This window comes from Nomascus leucogenys, chromosome 22a (assembly GCF_006542625.1).
Source record: "Nomascus leucogenys isolate Asia chromosome 22a, Asia_NLE_v1, whole genome shotgun sequence".
NCBI classification, from domain to species: domain Eukaryota; kingdom Metazoa; phylum Chordata; class Mammalia; order Primates; family Hylobatidae; genus Nomascus; species Nomascus leucogenys.
The window spans coordinates 78,313,414-78,338,088 of record NC_044402.1 but is presented as its reverse complement, the minus strand read 5'-3'; the positions used below and the strand labels follow the sequence as shown (position 1 = coordinate 78,338,088).

The 24,675-nt window shown below is 36.7% G+C and overlaps 1 protein-coding gene across 2 annotated transcripts in view; it reads left to right on the top strand.

Moving 5' to 3' along the window:
* PDE11A (phosphodiesterase 11A) overlaps positions 1-24,675 on the top strand; it is a 428,560-nt gene that overhangs the window by 133,014 nt on the left and 270,871 nt on the right. Inside the window, exon 1 of one of the 2 annotated variants that reach the window (XM_030803549.1) lies at positions 8,550-8,679. The exons of the other annotated variant lie outside the window; for it this stretch is intronic. The gene's annotated coding sequence lies outside the window, so the exon portion shown is untranslated. Of the gene's footprint in view, positions 1-8,549; positions 8,680-24,675 lie in introns of those variants that run through there. 2 annotated transcript variants of the gene reach the window in all.

Genomic DNA, 24,675 nt, shown 5'->3' with positions numbered 1-24,675 from the left:
TTTTAGACTAATTATAGTAGAATTGGTACCAGGTTTTCTTTGTACATCTGGTAGAATTCAATTCATATGGTCCAGGGATTTTATTTGGTTGGTAGGATTTTTATTACTGATTCTATCTCAGATCTTGATATTGGTCTGTTTAGTGTTTCAATTCCTTCCTGATTCAATCTTGAGAGATTGTGTGTTTCCAAGAATATATTCGTTTCCTCTAGATTTTCTAGTTTGTGTGCATAGAGGTGTCATAATCATCTCTGAGGATCTTTTGTATTTCTGTGGCATCAGTTGTAATGCCACTTTTGTCATTTCTGATTTTGCTTATTTGGATCTATTTGGGTCTTTCTTTTTTTTTGTTTTGTTTTGTTAATCTAGCTAGTGGTCTATTGATCTTGTTTATCCTTTCAAAAACCAACTTTTGGTTTTGTTGGTTCTTTGTATGGATTTTTGGGTCTCAATTTTATTCGGTTCAGCTCTGATTTCAGTTATTTCTTTTCTTCTACTAGCTTTGGGGTTAGTTTGTTCCTGTTTTTTAGTTCCTCTAGGTGTGATGTCAGATCATTAATTTGAGATCTTTCTAACTTTTTGAGGTAGACATTTAGTGCTATAAACTTTGCTCTTAACACTACTTATGCTGCATCTCAGAGATTTGGGTATGTTTTGTCTCTGTTTTCATTTATTTCAAAGATTTATTTTTATTTCTGCCTTGATTGCGTCTTTTATCCAAAAGTCATTCAAGAGCGAGTTGTTTAATTTCCATGTAAGTGTGTGGTTTTGAGAGATCTTGTTGGTATTGATTTCTATTTTTATTCCACTGTAGTCCAGGAGTATGGTTTTTCATGATTTCAACTTTTTTGAATGTATTGAGACTTGCTGAGAGTAGATTTTAAGTGTTCTCACCACAGAAATGATAAATATGTGGGGGAATGCATATGTTAATTAGCTCAGTTTAGCCATGCTAAAATGTATATATGTTTTGAAACAACATGTTGTTCATAATAAATATGTACACTTTTTGTCAATTAAAAATAAATAAAAGAGAACGTTGACAACAAAAAATTAGAGATAGGTGGAGTTTTTGTTTGTTTGTTTGTTTTGTTTTGTTTTGTTTTTTGAGATGGAGTTTCGTTCTTGTCATCCAGGCTGGAGTGCAATGGCACAATCTTGGCTCACTGCCAGATAGGTGGAGATTTTAAAACATAGTATCCATAAGGAAAAAAATAACAAAAAGATGTTCTTGATGGGGAAAAGTGTGGGATCTATGGATTAGCCTGTGACAATGTGAGTCCCAAGGGGAGGTGGTCCAGGCTAAGGAGCCACAGTGCAAGACTCCCTCCATGTGAAAGTTCTAGGGCTTTTCTAATTAAGGTTCAGAGACCAGTTGAGGCTCCAAGCATCCTACCATTCTCTGTGGATCCTTAGTAGGTCCCAGTTGGTTCATGGATCCTCTTTGGGATTCAGGGTGTGTTAATCAGTATGAGCATTTGTATTTGTCCAGGGCTCCCAAAACGACTCTGGGCCTTGTGTTAGTCAATGCCTGTCTCTACTTTCTCTGTGTTTGGCCATGTCCATGGCTGTCCTACACAGTGCATGTAGTAGCTTCCCTATGAATAGTTGTGGGATGAGATTTCTTATCCTTTCTACTCTTCTGTGAATCTTATTTCCAGATAGAAGAGGCTTGGGCCATGGAGGCTGTTTTTCAGTTTTCTATACTATTCAGTATTCTCTGTTATTCAGAGTAGTTACTCAGATGCTACTTTTAACTCTGATTACTGCTTCTGCCTTTACCCTGGGCTTCCCTAGGATGCATACCGGGACTCATGCCAAGACTTTTTTTTTTTTTTTTTTGTCTATTCTGATATGTATTAAGCTCATTTACAACTCACCCAGGTATTTTTATTGAATATGGTTGTTTACTTGCAAGGTAGCCATTGTACAGCTGCTAATACCTGCTTGCCTGCTTGGCTACAGGCCTTTTCATTTTATGAGCATGCACAGTCTGTCTCCTACATGCACTGAAGGAACTTGTTTAAGAGTAAATCAGCCTCTAATCTGTTTTCTCAAATTTATCAGAAAAATTAGCTTCAGAAACACTAGTCACTTTATGAATAGCAGCACAAATATAATGATATTGTGAGAGGGCTGTTGAATTTCACATAATTAATCGATCAATTGAATTATCTAAGAATAAGCTTTAAATTGAGCAATGAGAAATCTAAAGGATTAACTGCCAAATCACATACAGGTACTGACAAAATGAACAGCCCACACTTACTCTATCAAACTTGTAAATGGTGATTCATTGCTGTTTCTTGGCAGGGAGTGTATTTTGTTTATTATAATTATATTTATCCTGGAACTGTGGTTTGTTAAGTAAATAACTTATACAATGTTAGGATTATTTCTCAAACAGCAGTTACCTATTTACAGATCCTATTGCTGTCTTTAGAGTCCCACACAGGAGCAGACTGAAAGAAAAGCAGCACTGTGTGCTATGATTTCTGTGCTGTGAGCTTGATGTGAGGCTTGGGGGGAAAGCTTTATAAAGTTCTAACTGGAATTTATTCAACTACAAAATTAACTCTCTCTTCCCACACCCCCACATTCACCCACATACAGCCTCCTGAAGTAATTTAATTGAGATTAACTGTAAAAGAAACCCAGGAAAATGCTAAATGTTGAAAGGGAAGGTAAACCACCGAAGCCACTTCATGGGAATTATGAACTGAAACAAGAGTCTTGTCCTTGTATGGATGAAGCTTCAAGTTCATCCTAGCAGGCTTTAAAATACTGATGCAGCCTTTAAAATACAGATGCAGCCTTTAAAATACAGTTACAGCATACAGTTACTCAGAGTATAGTAGTCTTCCCTTCTCAGGATTCGTGCAGTTACTAAATATCCATTTAGGTCTGATTTTAGAGACACTGAATCAGTGTTCCTGAACATTTTGCCCAGCAAATGGAGATTCTCAGCTAACAAAAAAGTGGTCTCTCCAAATATGGTCTCTAAACCCCAGAGAGTGTGAACTCCTCTTGAAGTGCCAGGAGCAAAACAGGGTATGAGCTGACATCCTGTGGGCTGGTGCACACTGCTCTTGTGGGAAGGAGGGAACAGCCATCCGAAATGGAGGGAAGAGATTAGGAGATTTGGATGACTGTGAGAGAAGCCAGGCTGGGAGCACTTGCAGAGAAAAGTTGGCTAGCCTTGTCTGGATTTTCCCGCTCTGCAACACTCGAGTTCCCCTGCAAACTCCAGCAAGTCTTTTGAAGAAAAAAGATTTCTTTTTTTTTTAATCATCCCCCCCATGTTGACCTAAAAGAGCACAGTTTACTTTTTCAAGGTTCTCAAACACCTTCACTTTAAGGAACATAAAAATTGAAAACCTAACTTCAAGATTATTTCTAGACTATTCTGTTATTTTTATTTTTATTTTTTTTGAGACAGGGTCTTTATAACCCAGGCTACAGTGCAGTGGCACAATCATGGCTGACTGCAACCTTGACCTTCCACGCCCAAGCGATCCTCCCACCTCAGGCTTCCAAGTAGCTGGGACCACAGGCATGTGCCACCACCCCCAGATAATTAAAAAAAAATTTTTTAAGCAGTCCTCCTGCCTCAGCTTTCCAAAGTGCTGAGATTATAGGCATGAGCCATTGTGCCTGGCTATTCTGTTATTTTAAACAAAGTTAATTCTTCAGTTTCAGTCAGAATCAGAACTTATACAGGAAATGGAGATACTGAACTTATATTAGTTTTCTACAGTTCTCTCTCTCTCTCTCTCTCTCTCTCTGTCTTTCTTAGAGACAAGGTCACCATCTGCTACCCAGGCTAGAAGGCAGTGGCAAGACCATAGTTCACTGCAGCTTTGAACACCTGGGCTCAAGTGGTCCTCCTGCTTCAGACTCCTGAATAGCTGAGAGTACAGGTGTGCACCACCATGCCTGACTAATTCTTTAATTTTTTTTATAGAGATGGGGTCTCACTTTGTGGCCCAGGCTGGTCTCAAACTCCTGGCTTCAAGTGATCCTCCTGCTTCAGCCTACCAAAGTGTACAGTTTATTCTTAGAATCACATAAATAAAATCTTTACATTCTGTCAAGTGATTGTCATAAAGCTTTGTGAGTATTCATTAGATGAGATTTACCAGTTGATGTTTCCTCTATCTTATGGCTTTTTTTTTTTTTTTTGAGACGGAGTTTCACTCTTGTTGCCTAGGCTGGAGTGCAATGGCACGATCTCGGCTCACCACAACCTCCGCTTCCCAGGTTCAAGGGATTCTCTTGCCTCAGCCTCCCAAGTAGCTGGGATTACAGGCATGCACCACCACATCTGGCTAATTTTGTATATTTAGTAGAGTTTCTCCCTGTTGGTCAGGCTGATCCCGAAGTCCTGACCTCAGGTGATCCGCCGTCTCGGCCTCCCAAAGTGCTGGGATTACAGGCATGAGCCACCGTGCCTGGGCTATGTTCTTTTAAAATCTGCTGTAACAATATATGATGAACTTGGCATTATTGTATTTTAAATAATAAGTCAGAGCTTTGAGATACTCTTTTGCTTTATGAAAGTAGTTAATGTTAGTATTTCTTTCTCAAAGGTAGACAAACTAATGCAAAGATTGGGTTACTAAAATAGTTATTTTATTGTCCCACTTTACCAATGATTTGATATATTGTCAGCAAAGGTTTATGGAAAATGTGTTTTTCTGGAACTCCTCTGTTAAACACTTTACTCTTAACTCTTTCATTACCAGGCACTTAATGGAACAGTTTCACCTTTGACAATGTGAGCCAACAGTCTGGTATCCTGGAGTGTAATGAGAGTTTTGTTCTCTTTTATAATCTTAACAGTTAAGAAATGAATGTCTTTCCTTTTCACATTTCCATAGAACAAAATCAGTGCTTGATATTCATATTGGATATTGGACATTTAGGAAATATTTGCTAATGTGACATAAGTACGACAAGTGGCAGGTTTACATTAAGGCAAATTTTTTGAAAATGATACTAAATAACCAAGAAAGAGAAAATATTTCAAATGAAAAGGCTGACCTGAAAAGTTTGACTGGCTGTCATGGCAATAATTGATTTTTAAAAATTAATGATTGAAAGGAAGAGAGCTATTGTTTGGTTTTATATTTCACTTCGTAGGTGTGGGTCAGGGTCACTTGTGCGAGGGCCAAGAGAAAATGAGAGTGGAATATATGTTGGAGTCAGATTGTGAAGGTCCAGGAATGCCCTGACCTGAAGGCAATAGGGAGTTGCTGAGGACATTTAAGCAGAGACTACATGATCAGATCTGGGGAGTAAATGGTGGCAGAGAGAAGAGGAGATCTCAGCAGGGAGACACTAGAGGCAGAAAGACCAGTGAAGAGATTTTTCTCATGGTGCAGGTGATCATTGATTAGGATTTGCAGATGTGGAGTAAAAAAATTACCAGAATGGTCCAGGCCTTCGGGTCCTCAGAATGAGCCAGGATTTTAAGTACATAGGCCCCAAAATATCTGAATAGTGGTAGACTGAGTAGAAGGGAAAAAACCCAGGAAATATAGATAATAATAAATAAAATATTATCTGTATCACATTTTGGACTTAAGCAAAATCTGTACCACATTTTTGGACTTAAGCAAAATCAATAAATAGCTATGAAATACTATGAATTTATCAACTCCTCTTTGGAACATATTTGAGAAGCAATCCTTTCCTTCAAACGTTTCAAACCTTAAAATCTGAAACTTGCTGTATCTCTTATTTGTGAGCTTCATATTTTACTCCCTAGAGCTGTTTGCCCTCAGTGCCTTAATTTCTTACTTGCTTATTTGGGTTCTATCTACTGAATTATAACATAAAGATTAAGGAGATATTGAGTTATGTATCAGTGAACCAGTGCCTTAAGCTGATTCTTTTAGACATAGAATTTGTTTCTGAGACAGTAAGAGTACAGATAAGAACATCTGAAGCTAGTATTTTGCTATAAACTTTCCCTAAAGTATCATGAAATCAAGAAGGAAAACATAAATTCCTTTTTAACTTTAAAAAAATTTAGTAGAAGTACAGATGATAAATCAAGAATCTTTTTTTTTTCCTAGAAAATGAAAAAACACTTCTGAAATTAGCTTAAAGCATATATTGAGAATGGCTATCTATGAGATGTTGGCAAAATAAGATTAGTGCTGAGTCTAATGTGGAATTTACACAAATAATGCTTCCAATGACAGGAATTGCTTATTTGTTTTGGTTTCTACTATCTTTATTATCTTTCTTAATTGATATATATTTAGAGAGAATTTTTGCTGCTTTCCTATTCTTCTTCAAATGGAGGAAGGAGATTTGGGTGACTGTGAGAGAACCCAGGATGGTAGCACTTGCAGAGAAAAGTTGGCTAGCCTTGTCCTGATTCTCCCGCTCTGCAACACTCAGGTTCCCCTGCAAACTCCAGCGAAGTGTCCTGAAGAAAAAAGATTTCATTTTTTTATTGATCTTCCATGTTGACTTAAAAGAACACAGTTTAGTTTTCCAAGGTTTTCTTCTTCAAAGAATAGGGAAGATTGTATACAAGAAAATATTGCATAATGTAAAAGTTGATCCTTTATCTACCCCAACCCGCACCTGCCTTGTAAGCTTCTTGGTAACTGTGTGTATGAGATCTGCCCCACATTCTCCTTTGGTAAGTGATTGTGCCAGAAGAAAGCTTAACAGCCGGCAGAATGTGAATCGACATATAAAGCCATAAAGACATATATTTGTGTGTATGTGTGCACGTCAATTCAAGAATTATTTCTTGAGAAACGTACCAGAGATTGTGCCCTGTTTTAGAAGGAGAGAAAAATAAATAAAATATTGACTCTGATATCAAGGAGTTCACTTTCTCTTCATGATTTGACACTGGATCTTATAAATTCCTTGAGTTGATGGTCTTCTCTAGCTCTCGTGGCCATGAATAAGTGTTAGAGAAGTCATGGAATCAAACTAACTTGCAAGAGTTAGTCTGCCAGAGATATTCATAAGGAAAATTTCTGCCCTTTAAGACCAATACAAATAGGCATCATTGCTTTTGGCTCAGGCAAAACTCTCCTTGGTAGTCAGCATTTCTGTAGTGTCAGCTTAGGACAGGCTCTGATTTGATCATGGCCATGGATGCTATAATATATCAATATAAATCCAAAATACAATTTGGGTTCATATATGATCATATTACATTTATTTTAGTAAGTGAAGACAAGAATTTAAAGCCATGGCTCATATTCTAAACTATTTCTTTTAAAGGAAAAATAAAAAAGGAGATGGCGAAAATCTACAGATATTTCTTTAAGCCAACACAAGCTGTGTCCAACTTGCTTACTCATTAAATAATAAATTACACTTTAGAGTAAAGCAGATACCTGGGTTTCTTGAGCTGGTAAATATATGTCTTTATATATGACATTTTCTATACATTATTTTAGACCTCTTACAGACTGTGTTATTTATTAATTCATTCTTTTATTTATTTAACATATATTGCTTGAGCCACCACTCTGTGATAGGTATTGCACTGGACGTTCAGAAATGTCAGCCTAACATTCTTAAGAATTCCGAATATTTTTAGAAGTAGATTTCAAATTTTATGAAATCTAAATAAGTGAGGTAACACTGAGAATTCTGCCTGAAATGAAGGTTAATTATAACTTTCTCAAATAACTTTATATTTGTGTACATTTATTATCTTGGACATTCAGCATCTTGATAGGAGGACTTGATTTTCCTCTGGAGAACTATCTTGTCCTCACCTCTTAGTCTTTGTTGGTTCTACTCAAAGCTCAATCATGGGCATATGGCTAAGTTCTGGCTAAGTCTACTAGAGGATTGGTTTTCTTTGGCCTCAGAGATTGGGTCAACAATGACCATGTGACCCAATTTAGGTCAATGAGAGTGAGGGACAGCTGAGATAAAAGGAGGATGGGTCAGAATTTTAATGACCTCATTCAAGATCTTATTCATCACTTACTGAAGCTAGCCTTACCCCTGTACTTACTTTATTTTCTTTTCTTTCTCCTTTTCTTTTGTTGGGGGAGAGACAGAGCCTCGCTCTGTCACCCAGGCTAAAGTGCAATAGCACAATCATAGCCATTGCAACCTGAAACTCCTAGGCTCAAGTGATCCTCTCACCTCAAGTCTGCCATGAACTGTGACTGTGCCACTGCACTCCAGCCTTGGCAGCAGAGCAAGACCCTGTATTTTTTTAAAAAATTAAATGAAAATAAACAATAAATTAATAAATTAAAAATATTTAATATAAAAGTGCTGCATTAGAGGTATGTACAAAGAGCTATAAAAGCATATAAAGTGCCATTTCTTTGGTGGAATGAGGAGAGTGCAGAGAGAAAATGGTAGAGCAAATCGAAAAGTCCAGAAAGATTTTATTGAGATATTTGAACTGGTCCTTGTAAAATAAGTAGAGTCTGACAGATGCACAAAGTAGGCAAGAAGGTTCTAGAATGAGGGAATTATGATGAACAAAGACAGAGGTATACAACTTAGTTGTACATGGGCATGGATAATCTATTGTGACTGGAATACAAGAAATGTAGAGGGAGAAGAGTGCTGGAAGATGAGTCAAGAAAAGTCCACTGTGTGTTGGGAACAGATTACGAAGGGCTTTGAGTGTAGGTCCTCTAAGCAATAGGAAGCCATGGAACAGCCAGAAAGGTAGCTTGGATTGGGGTGGGGGTGAGGGAGTGGGAAGTGATGATTAAAGGAAGCAGACAGTGTTGAGACATAACTAACAGGTAAAATTAGCTGGACTCGGTGGTGATGTTGGGTATGGGACATGGCTCTAGGTTTTTGGGTTCAGCTCGTTGTGGAAAGATGGTGCCTTCACTAAGATATACTCCTCTTGGAAGAGAAATAAGTGGTTGAGGGTGTTTAATTATGAGTTCTGTCTTGGACATAAAGTATTTGAGGTGTTTTTGAGACTTCTAAGTGAAAATATTGAGTAAGCTGTTGGATACACACAGATCTTGGGCTCAAGGGGGTAATCTGGGTTAGAAATATAAACTTGAGAGGGGTAACCTGGGTTAGAAATATAAACTTGAGAGTCATATGCATGCAGAGGGCAATTTAATCCAGTGTTGTAGATAAGATTTTTTAGAAAGAGAGGAGAGTGAGATAGGAAGTCTCAGAATCAAGCCTCGAGGAATGCTAAAAAGTAAATCAGATGGGAAAAAAACATTCTGCAAAAGAACGTGAGAAGGAGGAAACTTTTGTAAAGTTAACAAAAGTAAGATATTTTAATGATATTCATTTGAGATAACTCTTTTTCCCTTCCAGCTTCCTGTCTGTCAGATTTCCCCATTCATCAGGCCACAGACATTCTTGGGATGTAGCTAGGGAAGAAGTCCAGCTGTAGATACCTTTTATTTGAGTTTAGTAGGATAATTTTTATGGTTTCCAATCCCTTTTGTGGAAAGTTGTTGCGAGCTTTATGCTGTAGGAACGGCTTTTCTGAATACTCTTTTGCTCACCATCCCAGTTCACTCAAAATCTTGATGCAGATATACAAGGTCAGTGGTTGCATTTTGATATGAAAGTGGTCTATAGTATGTGGGTCTGGAAGTATATGTATAGTGAAGGAGAAACAAGGTTTGAAATGTACGAAGTCAGAAACTAGTCTATGGAAAAAAAATCTTCCAATCAGACTTGTAAAATGTGGTTTTTCATAGATGCCTATTCAAATAGAAGTTTTATGCTCTCCTATCAGGAGCATACTCAAAAATGCAGCATATGCCATGATAAACATGCTTTTTCTCTCTCTCTTTTTTTTGTTTGCTTTTAGATGAGAATTATGCAAAATATCATTTATTGGAATTCCTGCATTTGCAGGACACAAACCAGTACTAGTAGTGCAAATAGGAAATGTGTCTCTGGGTAAAGTATGTATTATGCATCCCATCATAAGTAATATAAAGCTCATTTGTATCAATATGCTAATGAGAATGGAATTATTTTCTGTATATCTATAGGAAAAATAATATTAAAAATTACAGTTACATGCAGAGGCAATAAAAAAGCATGCGATCAAAAATTTGCAAAAATTAATACAAATATGCTACATTTCTGGATGTTGTGATGTTTGGGATATTGTCAATTTAAAAAAAAAACCTTGTACATTATGATTTCTTTCCTAATTCTAAAAAAAAGTTATTTTTGAAAAAAAATTTTTTTTGTGAGACGGAGTCTCGCTCTATCACCCAGGCTGGAGTGCAGTGGCACGATCTCGGCTCACTGCAAGCTCCGCCTCCCAGGTTCACGCCATTCTCCTGCCTCAGCCTCCCGAGTAGCTGGGACTACAGGCGCCTGCCACCACGCCAGGCTAATTTTTTGTATTTTTAGTAGAGACAGGGTTTCACTGTGTTAGCCAGGATGGTCTGGATCTCCTAACTTCGTGCCTCGCCTGTCTTGGCCTCCCAAAATTCTGGGATTACAGGCATGAGCGACCGTGCCCGGTCCAAAACAATTTTTTCACTGAAGCCAAATATACATATATAATTTACCATCTTCACTATTTTTAAGTATAATAAATAGTACTCATGGTGATAATAAATAATAAATAAATTTCTAAGAATAGAATTGTAAAGGCAAAGGGCCTGTACTTTTTAAAGGCATTTTATATATTTTGCAAAACTGTTCTTCAGAATTGTTGCACCAATGAATCTCCCTCAATAATTATATGAGAATGTGTGTTTTCTCATATTATTATTGGCCCTAGGTATTAATTTTAATGATAATATTTGTCAATATAGGAGGAGAAATCTGATAGCTCTTTGTTATTTTAATTTATATTTCTTTGATAATTAGTGTACTGAACACTTTTTCTTCTTCTTTTAGCTATTGTGTTTCTTTTTGGTAAACTTCCTGTTTATATCTTTTGACCATTTTTGAGGGGTTTTTTTCTGATTTTTTCCTACTTAGGATGTTCATAATTATAATAAACATTGCAAATAATTTTCCCAGTGTGTTTTGCTTTTTAATTTATTTCACATATTGAGATATAGATGTTTTCAACTTTAAATGAGTGTGAAGTCTCTCATATAATTTCCACATATAGGGTATGGTTGGAAAGGCCTTTCACAATGAAGAACTATGTAAATGTTTACCATATTTCCCCTATGGCTTTTATAGTTATATATTTTTATTCTATCTTTAATTTCCCTGGGCTTTTTCAAAAAGGATTTTCTAATTTTTAGGCTTTTTTCCAAATGATGAAGTATGTCCCAACACGATTTATTGATGAAACCATCCTTTTCTTACATATGAACTTATTTTATGTATTTTGTTCTAGACTTCTGTTTCTTTAAGTTGCATGATTATTATGTCCTTAGTACTATTCTGTTTTGGTCATCATAACCTTACAATTGGTTCGTCTTATTTCTCGTTTCATTTAATATTGACTATTGTTAAACATTTTTCATTTCATTTGAATTTTAGAATTACCTTTTTTTTAAATTCCAAAAGTATCATTCTAAGTTTCACTAGAATACAATTTATAGATTAATTTGGAGAGATAATTGATATCTTTTTAATATTGATTCAGTATCTTTTTATTGAGAAATATGGCGTGTTTTTCCATTAAAAAATTCTTTAATACTCATGATAACTTATTAAAAATTTTATAGCCATTGGGTATTGGATTTTATCAAATGACCTTTTAGAATATTAAGATGATCATTTTTTTCCTTTAAAAGTTAATATGTAAGTTTGGAATAATGGATCTTGAAACATTGAACAATCAGTTTATTCTAAATATAAATTCTCAGTCATGTTCCATTTTTTAATATTTGGCTAAATTCAACCTTCTAATATACAAATATGTATAGATATTAAATCTTCTGGCCAGGCACGGTGGCTCACGCCTGTAATCCCAACACTTTGGGAGGCCGAGATGGGCAGATCACGAGGTCAGGAATTCAAGACCAGCCTGGCCAATATGGTGAAACCCCACCTCTATTAAAAATACAAAAAAATCAGCCAGGTGTGGTGGTACACGCCTATAGTCCCAGCTACTCAAGAGGCTGAGGCAGAAGAGTCGCTTGAACCCAGGAGGCGGAGGTTGCAGTGAGCCAAGATCGTGCCACTGCACTCCAGCCTGGGCAACAAAGCGAGACTCTGTCTTGAAAAAATATATATATATGTTAAATCTTCTAATATTTTTATTTAGAATGTTTTTTATCTGTTTTCATAAGGGATCTATTCTGTAGGTTTGATTTTTGCATTATTTTTATCATGGTGTGCTCTCAGTAATAAATAATGTGTCTTCAAAAACTATTTGAGAGTCTCCTTCTCTGGATTCTGGAATTGTTTGAATAGCATAGGAATTTTCTTGTTCTTGAAGATTTGAAAGAATTTGCCTATGAAGCCATTTGGACTAGCCCCTTTTCTGAGAATGAGTCTTTTCAAGTTTCTTTATTATTTCCGTGGTGACTATTTTACTCAGAAATTCTCAGGTCTTCTTGAAGAACTTGATTCAGTTTTGTTAATTTATATTTTGCTTAAAATATACAAGTTTACATCAGATTTGTAAATATTTAAGTTTGAGATTATGGCAAAAAATGTCTATTATAATTCTTTTAGTTTTCTTCTGTAGCTGTGACTCTGTTTCCTTGATCACTTCTGTTTTAGTATATTTTCGGGGTTTTTCCCCTCTGATTAAACTAGCTAGTGATTTATTTGCCTTATTGCTTTTCCCTACATGAGCTATTTCTGGATTTATCAATTCTAATGGTTGTTTTCTCATTTACTATTTTCTGTTTTTATTTTAATTAATTCTTTCCTTCTGCCGTCTTTAGCCTTATCATTTATTCTTTCTGCTTACTTTGTATGTAATTGAGCCCTTAAAATAAATAGCTGAACCATGAAGAGAAAGGAAGCAATAAAGGAAAGGCTGAGACTCTGTTGCAGACAGACTGAATATGGGTAGAAAGTAGAAACTGTGAATAGGGGCAATAAAGTATTTTGGCTTCGAAGCTAGCATCTTAGTTTGTAAGTTAGACTGTTCTAGGATACCAAATGAGAAATCTTGCTGAATTATTGATGACTCATGTAGACAGTTTCCCCTCTGCTATTTTGGATTGATACCCCAGTTTGTTAATAAATTATTGGCCCTTCACAAAGTTTTGTTTGTTGTTAGGCCAAACCTTAAAGCTCTTTTTGTCTTCAAGGCTATCCATTAAGAATGCCCTGAATTTACTAGGTACCACTTTTATGTTTTAGTTGCATAGATACAACTTACGAATTTTATCAAGGCTTTTACATTTATAATATTCATTTTAGGGTACTATTACATTAATTAAATATTAATGCTCTAAGCATATTTTCACAGCATTTTCTGTTTTAAACTCCACTGGAGAATATTACTGGAAATTAAAAAATAGTATGGTTTATTATCCATGTCATTGGTGTTGCATTTGGATGATGAATTATTTTGGAAATTAAAAAAAAAAGATATATAAGTAGAATAATCCCCTCTGGGTCTCATGTGTTTCTCTAAATAGCAATTTTATATTTCCTTAGTATTTTTCCTGAGATTATTACATATCTTCCACAGTGTCTGTAAAATGCTAAGTCACAATCTTAAATATTGGGGATACTTTCTGATGAGCTTCTAATGAGATTTTTAAAAATACTATATGTGGTATGAAAATGCTCACACAAATGTAGTTTGAAAAAGACTAGTATTTAATATATGTAAGACATATTTATACCTTACATTTTAAAAAGTTAAGACAATGGAGCACGTTGGGATGGATAGTCAGTGTGTTTAAATTTATAGCTTTTCTGGATGGGAAACAAAGGTTACTGGGTTCTTGTCACATTGCAAGGATGAGAGGATCTTGGCTATTGTTGCAGCAATGGTGAGAGATTTGGGAACTATTACCAGAGATGGTGAGTGATGGCAGTGCTGGAGCAGGGGAAATCCAGGCCATGAGAACAGAAGTTTCAAAAGCTCCTGAATTGCTTATGCCTACATCTGGACAGCAATCAATAATGGATTTGGAATTGGGTGATTTGAACTTTAATTTTTTTTTGGCACATATAGGGTGGTTTTGGAGGAGGAAGCCCTCTTTCTTTGGAAGGACAGGGGGAATTGAGATGATAAACTTGGTTTCAGAATGCTGAGTTTGTGGTAATATAAGAAACTTCAAGTTGGCTGGGCATGGTGACTCATGCCTGTAATCCCAGCATTTGGGAGGCCGAGGCAGGCGGATCACAAAGTCAGGAGATCAAGACCATCCTGGCTAACATGGTGAAACCCCATCTCTACTAAAAATACAAAAAAAAAAAGAAAAAAAAAATTAGCCGGGCATGGTGGTGGACGCCTGTAGTCCCAGCTACTCAGGAGGCTGAGGCAGGAGAATGGCGGTGAACCTGGGAGGTGGAGCTTGCAGTGAGCCGAGATCGTGCCACTGCACTCCAGCCTAGGCGACAGAGCAAGACTCCGTCTCATAAATAAATAAATAATTAAAATAATAATAAAATACAATAAAATAAAATAAAAAGAACCTTCAAGTTGAAATGTCCTCTAGGCACCTGGTGATGTGAAGCCAGAGCACAGAGAAAATGTCAGCACTAGAGAGCCCACTTTGAGAATCGTTCCAGAGGTAACTACTGAAGACACAGATAGAAGGAAGGGACTTTGGTGCCTGTTCAGTCACTATGGTTGAATTCAGAGTTCAGTTCAGTCTAGGACCAGGAATACTAAAATTAGACTATAAGATAGAGGAAGCAAATGTTTTCAGAGCTCAAGCTGTGTCTGGATTAGAGACTGAAATGTGGGTCTGGAAGGTAGCAGATGTGATTGATTAGAAGTGGGGTTAGGGATGTAGTAAAGTGAAATCAGAGGCGGAGGGAATTCGTGACAGACCAAAGTTCAACAGCAGAAGGAGGAAGTCTTCTCAGCTGCCTTAAATATATGGCAGTACTGAATTTGTTGTCTTTTCTGACTCTTGCTCAAATGTTAATTCTTGCATAGCCAACCCACTTTATTTTGTAATATTCTTATATTGTGGAAATAAATAAATCCTTACAGGGAGAATGTAGAAAGGGACAGTTAGAAGACCAAAGACTGAACCCGGGAATATAACTTGAACATGAGTGTCAGAAACATAGAAAAAGATTAAATAGGGGTGTACAGTCCATGGAAGCCAAAGTTTCATATCTAGCTGGTGATCAAGTGTTAAAGGCTGCAGAAAATAAGAATGTAGAATAGTTGTATTTCATGTTCAGGTAATTGGGACGTCATAGACAGGCCACAAGCCAGCCATTTCTGAAGACTGCAAAACTGTAAGCAAAACGACAAGGAGTGAGGACATGAAGCCAAGCAGATGTAGATTACACAGTGAAGGTGGAAGCAATACCAAATGAAGGGAAACACTCCTCCTTTGAAGGGACAGGGAGGATCCAGACATAGGAAAGGGTGGGAATGCAAAATGGCACAGCCACTTTGGAAGACAGCTTAGCAGTTTCTTGCAAAGCTAACAATACGCTTACCATGCAATCCAGCAATAGCATTCCTGGATATTTATCCAAATGAGTCAAAAAATTATATCTACACAAAAACTGGCACATGAATGTTTATAGCAGCTTTTTTCATAATTGTCAAATCTTGGGAGCAATTGAGATGCTCTTCAATAGGTGAATGGATAAACAAACATGGGTATATCCAGTTAATGGAATATTAATCAGTGATAAAAAGAAATGAACTATTAAGCCATGAAACGATGTAGAGGTACCTTAAATGGATATTGCTAAGTAAAAGAAGCCAATCTGAAAAGGATATATACTGCGTGATTCCAACTATGTGACATTCTGGAAAAGGCAAGGCTACAGAGTCAGTAAAAACATCAGTGGTTGCCAGAGATTTAGGGAGAAGGAGGGAGGGATTAACAGGTGAAGCACAGGGAATTTTTAGGGCAATAAACTATTCTGTATGATACTGTAATGGTGAACATGTACATTTGTCAAAATCCGCAGAATGTGTGACACAAAGAGTGAACCTATTGTAGACTTTGTAGACTGGACTTTAGTTAATAATGTGTCAGTGTTGACTCATCAGTTGTAACAAATGTACCACTCTAATGTAAGATGTTAATAATAGGGGAAACCGTGTGTTGGGCAGGGTCTATGGGAAATCCCTGTACTTTCCACTTAACTTTTCTGTAAACCTGAAACGGCCCTAAAAAAAATCTACTTCTTTAAAACAAAATTTTAAAAGGAATAAAGTACTGATATATCTTCAGTATAAATGGACCCTTAAAACAGCATGCAAAGTGAAAGCAGCGAGACACAAAAGGCCACATGCTGTATGCTTCTGCCTTTATGTAATGTCCTGTACTTTATGAACCAGGAATTATAAAAAGGAAGGAGTTTGATAAATGAGACAGTGAAAGAAAGCCTTCTGCTACTAATAGGAGGAAATAATGTGAATGTATTTCAAATTTAAAGAAAAACTTAGGCATTTCTCATCAGAAAATAGTCTAAGAGGAAATTTTATGTTCATATGTTCATTGTGATGTAATAAGATTTTTCTAGCATTTCAGGGTGTTGATACCTTGATACCTTGACTAAGTTACTTGTTGTGTAGCTTCCTGCATTTATACTTGTGCTGGGTAAGTGGGGAATCATAATGATCTTAATAACTAAAACTCAAGAATGCCTGGATCAAACAGTAGCTCAAACCAACTTTTTGCAGAAGCTGTGAGTTACAAAGGCAGATGGAATAAATGGGCAGGATGATATACGTAGGTCAACCTACTTATAAAAATAACCTTGGCAGAGTTATATAGGCAGATATCTTTGTAAAAGTTCTTCACACTGTGAGAGGGAGTAGGACAAGTTTACTGAGCCATAATATTATTCATCTTAGACAAAGCACTCATAGCTTGTAGGCCTAATGGATTGTATCAAACAGATGACAATTACTGTTTGATTATCAAGTGAGATTATCAAGTAAGATTCATGAATTGTGAAAATGAAAAATGTTTAATATTCTTAGCACATAAAGGGTACTTACTGAGCAATAAGTAATAGATGAATGTCCACTAAAAAAATAAGCAAAATAAGCAAGAGAGGCCATATTTAAAAATACAGACAACAACAAATTATGAAAAGTGTTCAATCTATTAATCAAATAAATGTCAGTTAATACAAAAATGAGTACTGATTTTATCTGTCAGATAGACAAGATTTTAAAAGAATGATAATACCCAATGTTGTATGAGTTGTGGTAAATGAATCCTCTGATTACTGTTAGTGGGAGTATAAATTGGTAGAGCCTTTTTGGAGGATGATTTGGCAGTAGTAATTAAGATTTTTTGAGCATATATTCTTCAACCTTAAAATTCCACTTTTAGGAAACTGTCAAACAGAAGTATTGTCCAGGTGCATGAAGATTTATTTGTAAGAAAGTTGACAGCAGCATTATTTGTAATAAAGAAAAATTAGAAACAATGGCAATGTCTAGTAACAGATACAACCACCCCCTAGAATATTCTGCAGACATTAAGATGAATGAAGTAAGTTCTCTTTGAATTAACATGTAAAGATTTCCAAGATATATTGCCAAGTGAAAAAGAGGGTATCGAAAATAACTTATAGTGTGATCCCACTTATGTTTACAAACAACCCTAAAACTAGATATTGTGTGAGTAAAACATCCAGAAGAATACACTACAAATGCTAGCAGGGTTGTACCTTGGGGAGGGAGTGGGTAGTGGGACAGGAAATTAAGCAGGAACTGTCGTTACTTTATGCACTTCTCTACTGTTTTCTTTTAGCAAAAGGTAAATGTGTTTATATTGTTAAGGATTATTTTAAAGGGTACACACACACCCCAATTAATTAATATTAGTAAAGCATTTAGAATATTGCCTAGTACAGAAAAGCACTATATAAGTTGTGTGTTGAATAAAGTAAGTTCCAATAGCAACGCTTTACCCTAAGAAAATAATAATGGGATTCAGAAAGATTTAATTTCTAGGATGTTTAACCCCAGAATTATTAATCTAAAATTGGAAGCAACCTAAATGTCCAACGTTCTGTGATTGACTAAGTAAACTACATTAATCCACACCATGAACAGAGTATTTATGGTAATTTTTAAAACTTTCTTGAGGTATATTTTATATATCATAAAATTCATGCATTTCAAGTGAGCAATTCAATGACTTTTAGTAACATTATGAGAGGTACAACCATCACCATAAATCAGTTTTAGAACCCACTACTAATAAGATCCCCTATGCCCATTTACAGCAAATCCTGTTACTGCTGCTAACCCAGGCAACCACTAATCTACTTTCCTTCTCTATAAATTTTATGTTTCTGCACCATACAATGGGATATTTTGCATCCGTAGAAACTGGTCATAATAGGTAATAGCTAGTTATAAAAAGTGAAAAAAGCTGATAAAATATTATGTATAGGATTAACCTATTTGGCTTTATGTGAAAGCAAAAAGAGAGAAGAAAACTTGAATATATTCCAAAATGTTAATAATGGTTACCCTTGAGTGGCAGAAATATGGGTACTTTCTTTTCTCTTGAAATCTATGATCAGGAAAAAAAATTATTTTAGAAAGGACATGGGTCCTGCAATAGATTCCTTCAGGGTTTTCCCTGAGTGTCTGGAAATAAGAGGGTGGGAATTAAAAACTGCCCCCAGACATGAGAAGGTTATTTCCCTAAAGTTGTGGGGGTGGACATAGGACCAAATAGAAATAAGGTTATTGAGTGATATGAGTAGTACCTGCATGATTCAAGCACTCAGTAGACCAAAGCCTCTAAAAAGTCAAAGAAAATAGGTGTTGATGCTACTAGGCTACTTGCCAGGAACTGATTCAGCATCTCTGCCCCTGGATAGCCTCCTGGGGATATTTTAGCCAATACTAGCTTGTAGGAGAGGGGCTAAAGTAGTGGAAGGGGGCTCATTCCAACCTCCCTGGGGTCCCAGCTTTAATACTCAGGGACAGAAGTAGAAGCACCTCTATCTCCTTGTCCTAAGAAGGGAACATGGAAGAAGAGTGATGAGGACGCCTAGACAGGAGAAGGGGAGCCTGTAAAGATTCATGCTTTAGGATGTGTTCTGCCCCAAATTTGGACCAGTGAGGAGCCCACCTTGGGTTTGCTTTCCTTGCTTCCCTCCCCACATCTCTGATCCATTATCTTGTCCTTGTTTCTGTCTCAAAAAAACAAAGCTGCTGCTTCTTTTTTATTTGCCCTCTTGTTCTCCCTTGTCTTTTGTGAATGAAGTCCCCCACCCTATTCTTCAGAATGTCAATTCTCATAGTGGACAATTTCAAAAGGCATGTAATTGGATCATCTATTCCACTATAACTTTTTTTTTTTTTGGAGATGGCGTCTCACTCTTTCACCCAGGCTGGAGTGCAGTGGCACAATCTCAGCTCAGTGCAACCTCTACCTCCCAGCTTCAAGTGATTCTCCTACCTCAGCCTCCTGAGTAGCTGGGACTACAGGTGCGTGCCACCATGGCCAGCTAATTTTTGTATTTTTGGTAGAGACAGGGTTTCACCATGTTGGCCAGGCTAGTCTGGAACTCCTGACCTTAAGTGATCCACCTGCCTCGGCCTCCCAAAGTGCTAGGATTACAGGCATGAACCACCGCGCCTGGCACCATTACAATTTTTAAAACAATATTTTATATTTATTTGTATCTTTTGGAGACTGTTTTCTTTGAAAAGGGCAGAACACTGGTAGAAAAAGGCATGCCTTAGCCAAGGGCATATATTTTGGTACGAACTAACAAAAGTCATTTATGATTCTGATTCTTAAAATAAAAGCTCCACCTTTTATCTTTATTGAATTTGTGTAGAAACAAAATTGCGGTGAATGAAGCTACACCTCTGGAAGCAGGGCTTTCCCCTGGAATCTCTGGAAAACTCCAAACTCATTTAAAAATTATTTTTAATATTGTATTCCTAAAAGTGTTCCGAAAGTATTTCATCGTATGAAAATAATGTGACTGCTTTCATATTTTGATATGTTATTTTCTAAATTACTCTACTTGAAGAGTTTATTCAGCATTTGAATCACAACTATCTTAAAACATCCCCGGTTCCAAATCAGTGGGCTCCTAATCAGTGAAACTTTATCATATAGTTACTGCCTGAGGGCAGAAGTGACTTTAAGAGTCCTGTTTTCAGAATCTACACAAAGGGAGGAGGTGTTATCTGTAGGTGGGAAAACCTTTTTTTCACCTGTTCATTTAGCTGACAGTGATGTGGCTCTTCAAGCTGTTTTGCCTTCTACAAGTAGGGTCCATGAACGGGATGGCCCCCTTCACTAAGATTCTCCAGTGTAGACCCCCGGCATTCTTTAATGATGTATAATTGGACCAGACCACACAATGGGGCTTTAATAGCTTTTCTCTGTGGCTTGCAAGTTTGAAAAGACTGGCTACCTACTCTTTTTTTGTGTACATTGATGGAAGGCCCAGTGCTGAAATTCTGTGCATATTAGTGATATTTTAATGAGTTTCCAGGGCTAAAGTGACTTTTTTACACCGTTTAATGATTTTCAGTTCAACTCTCTTTCTGAGTGGGATGTTGTAAAGATTAATTAGCCAATGTTCATAAAGTGCTTTCAAGCCGAAAAGTGCTGCACAAGCGTGTACAGACTCATTAGCTTCTTAGTCATTAAGGCTTTTTAGACCTTTGGCATTCTGAAACTACATAGTGAAGGCCAAATTAGTTGGTTTTTTTTGGAAATGAGGGACTTCGGAAAGAGCAGAAGAGAGTGATATATATATATATATATATATATATATATATATATATATATATATATTTTAAGACATCTGTAGCACTGGGACTGAAAAAAAAGATAAAAATATTTTGTTTTTCATTTTCTATTTCTACATTGCTTCAGTTTTTCTTACTGCCTCTTTTCAAAAATGTGTTTGCCTACTTCTCCTGCACATTTCTTTAGAAACTCTATAGATCATACTGTCATATGCATATACATTGTGCAATTGAGTCTGACCCCAGAGGGCTGAATTGTCATGCCAATGAATGACACAGGGTAGAACATTTCCTACATTAACAAAGATTCCCTCTCAGTGTGCAATGAGTCATGAAGGTATAATATTGTCTCCATCCACAGTAATGTTTGGCCAGTATATACGGTGGAGGTTACCATGATTCAATTAAGCCTTTGATTGAGGCTGACAAAATACAAATTGGCTACCAATAACATAAAGAAGACCTAAAAGAAACTGGAGACAAAGGCAGATAATCTACCAAGATTTTGATTGGCAGCTGGCTTTTTAGCAGCATCAGTTGCACTTGATAAGGGAATAATATCTTTTAAGTACTGAGAGAAAATTAACTGTAAGCCTAGGATTGCATACCCAACTACCTTACCTTTTAAGATTGATTATAAAATAAACATATTTTCATACAAAACTAAAAGCATTTATCACCAATGCTAAAAGATACTCTAAAGGATTGTCTTTGGAAAAAAAATAAAACTATATCACAGAAAGAAGGAAGGAGATGTTGGAAGGAATGAGGAGGAAAAAACTGGTACACATGTGGGTAAATCTAAACAAACATTAATAATAACAATAATAATAATGTCCAATAGGGCCAACATTTGGAAGGCCTTAACAGGGAGTTGAAATTTGAACTTTAGCCTGTATTTTTGTGAAAATATTGAAGGAATTTGAGCTGGCTAGTAATCATCTCAGGGATATAGTTGAAACTAGTGGTAAACTTGAAAATAGTAATGGTGTCATGTAATTTAGTGTACGGGCTGCATATTAACCCAGGGCCTGACAGGAGAAGGCAGTCAGGCGGCTCTTGTTAAATTGAGCTGATCTGTGCATTCCCAGTACAGTGAGTAGGATGTTCATTTTGCCATTTGCTTTTGTTTGGATGCCGTTATAGAAGCATTAACTTGAAAAATTGGAGTACACAAAACAAGACAGCAGGAGTCTCTTTTGCCATTCAAAATGCCACGTTAAATGCCTTGTAATTGGTTTAAAATGGCAGAGTTTTTGTTGTTTTTCTCTCCACTAAAGGATAAGAATTGGAAGTATATTGTGATATAAGGGGTTTGTTACATTTGTATGAGGAAATTTCATGAAAGTGACATTTGCTAGATGTGTAAAATGGAGGAAGATTGTGGAGCTGCTTTTCCTGAGGTTGTGACAAGTAAATACCATTCATCTGTCAGGACTAAATTGAGGGGTGCTTTGTCAGACACAGTGGGGTAGATGAAAAGAATTAATACCAATCTGATTTGCCTGCTTTCTTGACAGTACATTGTACTATTCATGAAGAATAGCTTATACTGCTTGGAAAAAGTATTTGCAAATTCTAAATTTTTAGATTAAAAACTAGGTTTAACAGAAACAAGATTGGATGAGGATGAAGAGATTTGCGATTGACTGACAGTTTGATGTGGGGCTGTTCCTAGGCTCCCGGAGACACTGCAGTGTTCCCACTGGGCTAAGACTGGAACCTCTCTAGCCATGTGTGGAACACAGCCTGGTTCCTGGTCCCTGATTCATTTTCCACTCTATAGCTGGAGCCACACCACAGGACCCTCACCTGTAGGCCCAGCTTTGCCACAGCCCCTATCTATGAGCATTTCTGTGTCTCATTAAAACATAGTGCCTCGCATTTCATACCTGATTGGCCCCTTCTTTTCTTCTGCCATTTCCCTCCCTTTCACTACCAAGAGTATAAGCTGATCCTTAAAGTTCCACCTGGAGGCAAGGGCCCTGCTACCTGCTGACAGGCTCAGTTTCTTTTCTGCCCAAACTTTCTGCTCTGGCCTTCATAGCCACACTCTGATTCCTATCAATGTGGTCTGCTCTCTACCTAGGATTTCCCTTACACCAACTGCTAGACAAATTGCCCCCTGAGAATGGTTGTCTTGTTATCTCTGGAAACCGGGTTTTGCCTGCTCTACCAGAACTGCTTCCTGCTTCTGCAGTCTCCTATGACTGCTCATACACTGGAATAATGGACTGCTAGTCTTAGTCATCTATCTTGCATTGCAGTTAACCAGACTATCATATTAATGGTATGAAAGACATGTATGACTTTGGGAAGCAGGAGAATGTAAAAGTTAAGAAGGTAGATCCTAGGATTAGGCCGCTTGGATTCTAAATTCAGCTTCCCCATTTACTATCTAGGTGACATTGTTAAGATTCGTAAAGGGTCTGATTTTACTATACTGTACATGCAGGCTAGCAAATTAGTCTGCCACAGTCTCATGGATGCTGACAGAAGACATGAGACTCCTGGATCAGTGAGAAAAAAATAGTTTATTACTCACAACAATAGCAATAGTTTGAGCATCAGCATTTTTGCTGGTTCCCTGACCCCAGTAATAGCACATATAGTAGATTGCATGACAGCAGAGGAACCTGAATGTAAGCAACCCAAATCTTTTACAATGAACAGTGAGCCTGTCTGACCTCTGTCTAGAGGGACATATTGTCTTTATTATACTGGATAGTAAACACTTCTGTTCTTTGCTCTGAAAGGAGACAGTATCTCTATCTTCCAAGGCTGTTCATTGTATAAGCATTCCAGAAAGGTACAGCCAGTGCCTCTCTTTGCCACGTGTGCAGAAACATAAAATATCCATAGAGAATTATCTCCCAAGAACTTTGGGTAAGTTCTTAAAGCCTCAGTTTTCTAATCTGCAAACTGGGATTAACGGTAAAACATAAGTGAATATAAAACAGATATAATGCATATATAATGCTTAACATCATCCCTGACACATAGCATCATGCCTGACATGATGACAGAAGGGCTTAGCCAATGTCAATTACTATTATAAATTATTTTTTCTTGAATAAGGTGCAAGCATGTTTACTGAATTCTTTGTTTTTTGTAGTAAATAAAATATTACAGCCCAATGATGTTTCACATTATTTGAATCACCAAAGATTAGAACTAAAAAAGACCATAAACCTGGCATTTACAGATAAGAAAATAGGTTCAGAGCTTATATGATTTGTTGCATTTCACACAGCAAAACTGTAAAAAGAACAAAGATTATTGATTTAAAATTCAGATTCTTTTTAATTTAACATAATACCTGGAAGTCAGTAAATATTGGAATTACAAATGAAGTGAAGCAAGCCTATGATATGTTAGAAAACATTCACATGTTCATTTGGTCACTCTCCTCTTACTTGCTTGACTTACCAACCACCTTAAATTTGTCCCCTGAAGGCAAAAATAAATAAAACAAATAAGTGGTGGAAAGTTAAAATAAGTAACCCACATCTCCTCCTTGCTTTTATCCCTGTTATAGTCACTGTCTCCATGGCAGAAAAAAACAAAGAGCCAAAAACAAAACCTCCAGAAAACTACAAGGAAAGTGCTTGCTCTATGTGTAGGTGATATTGAAAGTGGTCCCATTCTGCCTAAAGGCAGGGAAATTCGAATGGAATATCTGGCAGCTTTATGCCAACGCTTTATCTTGGCTTATGGACAGACTTTCTAAGGCATGAGGGGGAGTAGCAAGAAAGGGGAAAGTAGGGGGTAACAGAAATAACATCTAGTTCCAGAAGGCAACATGTGAAAATCCAGGGAAGGAATTTATCCCCAAAACATCTGTAAAAATCATTGATTTTTGTACGTCTTCTTAATTCTGAACCCATTGTTTC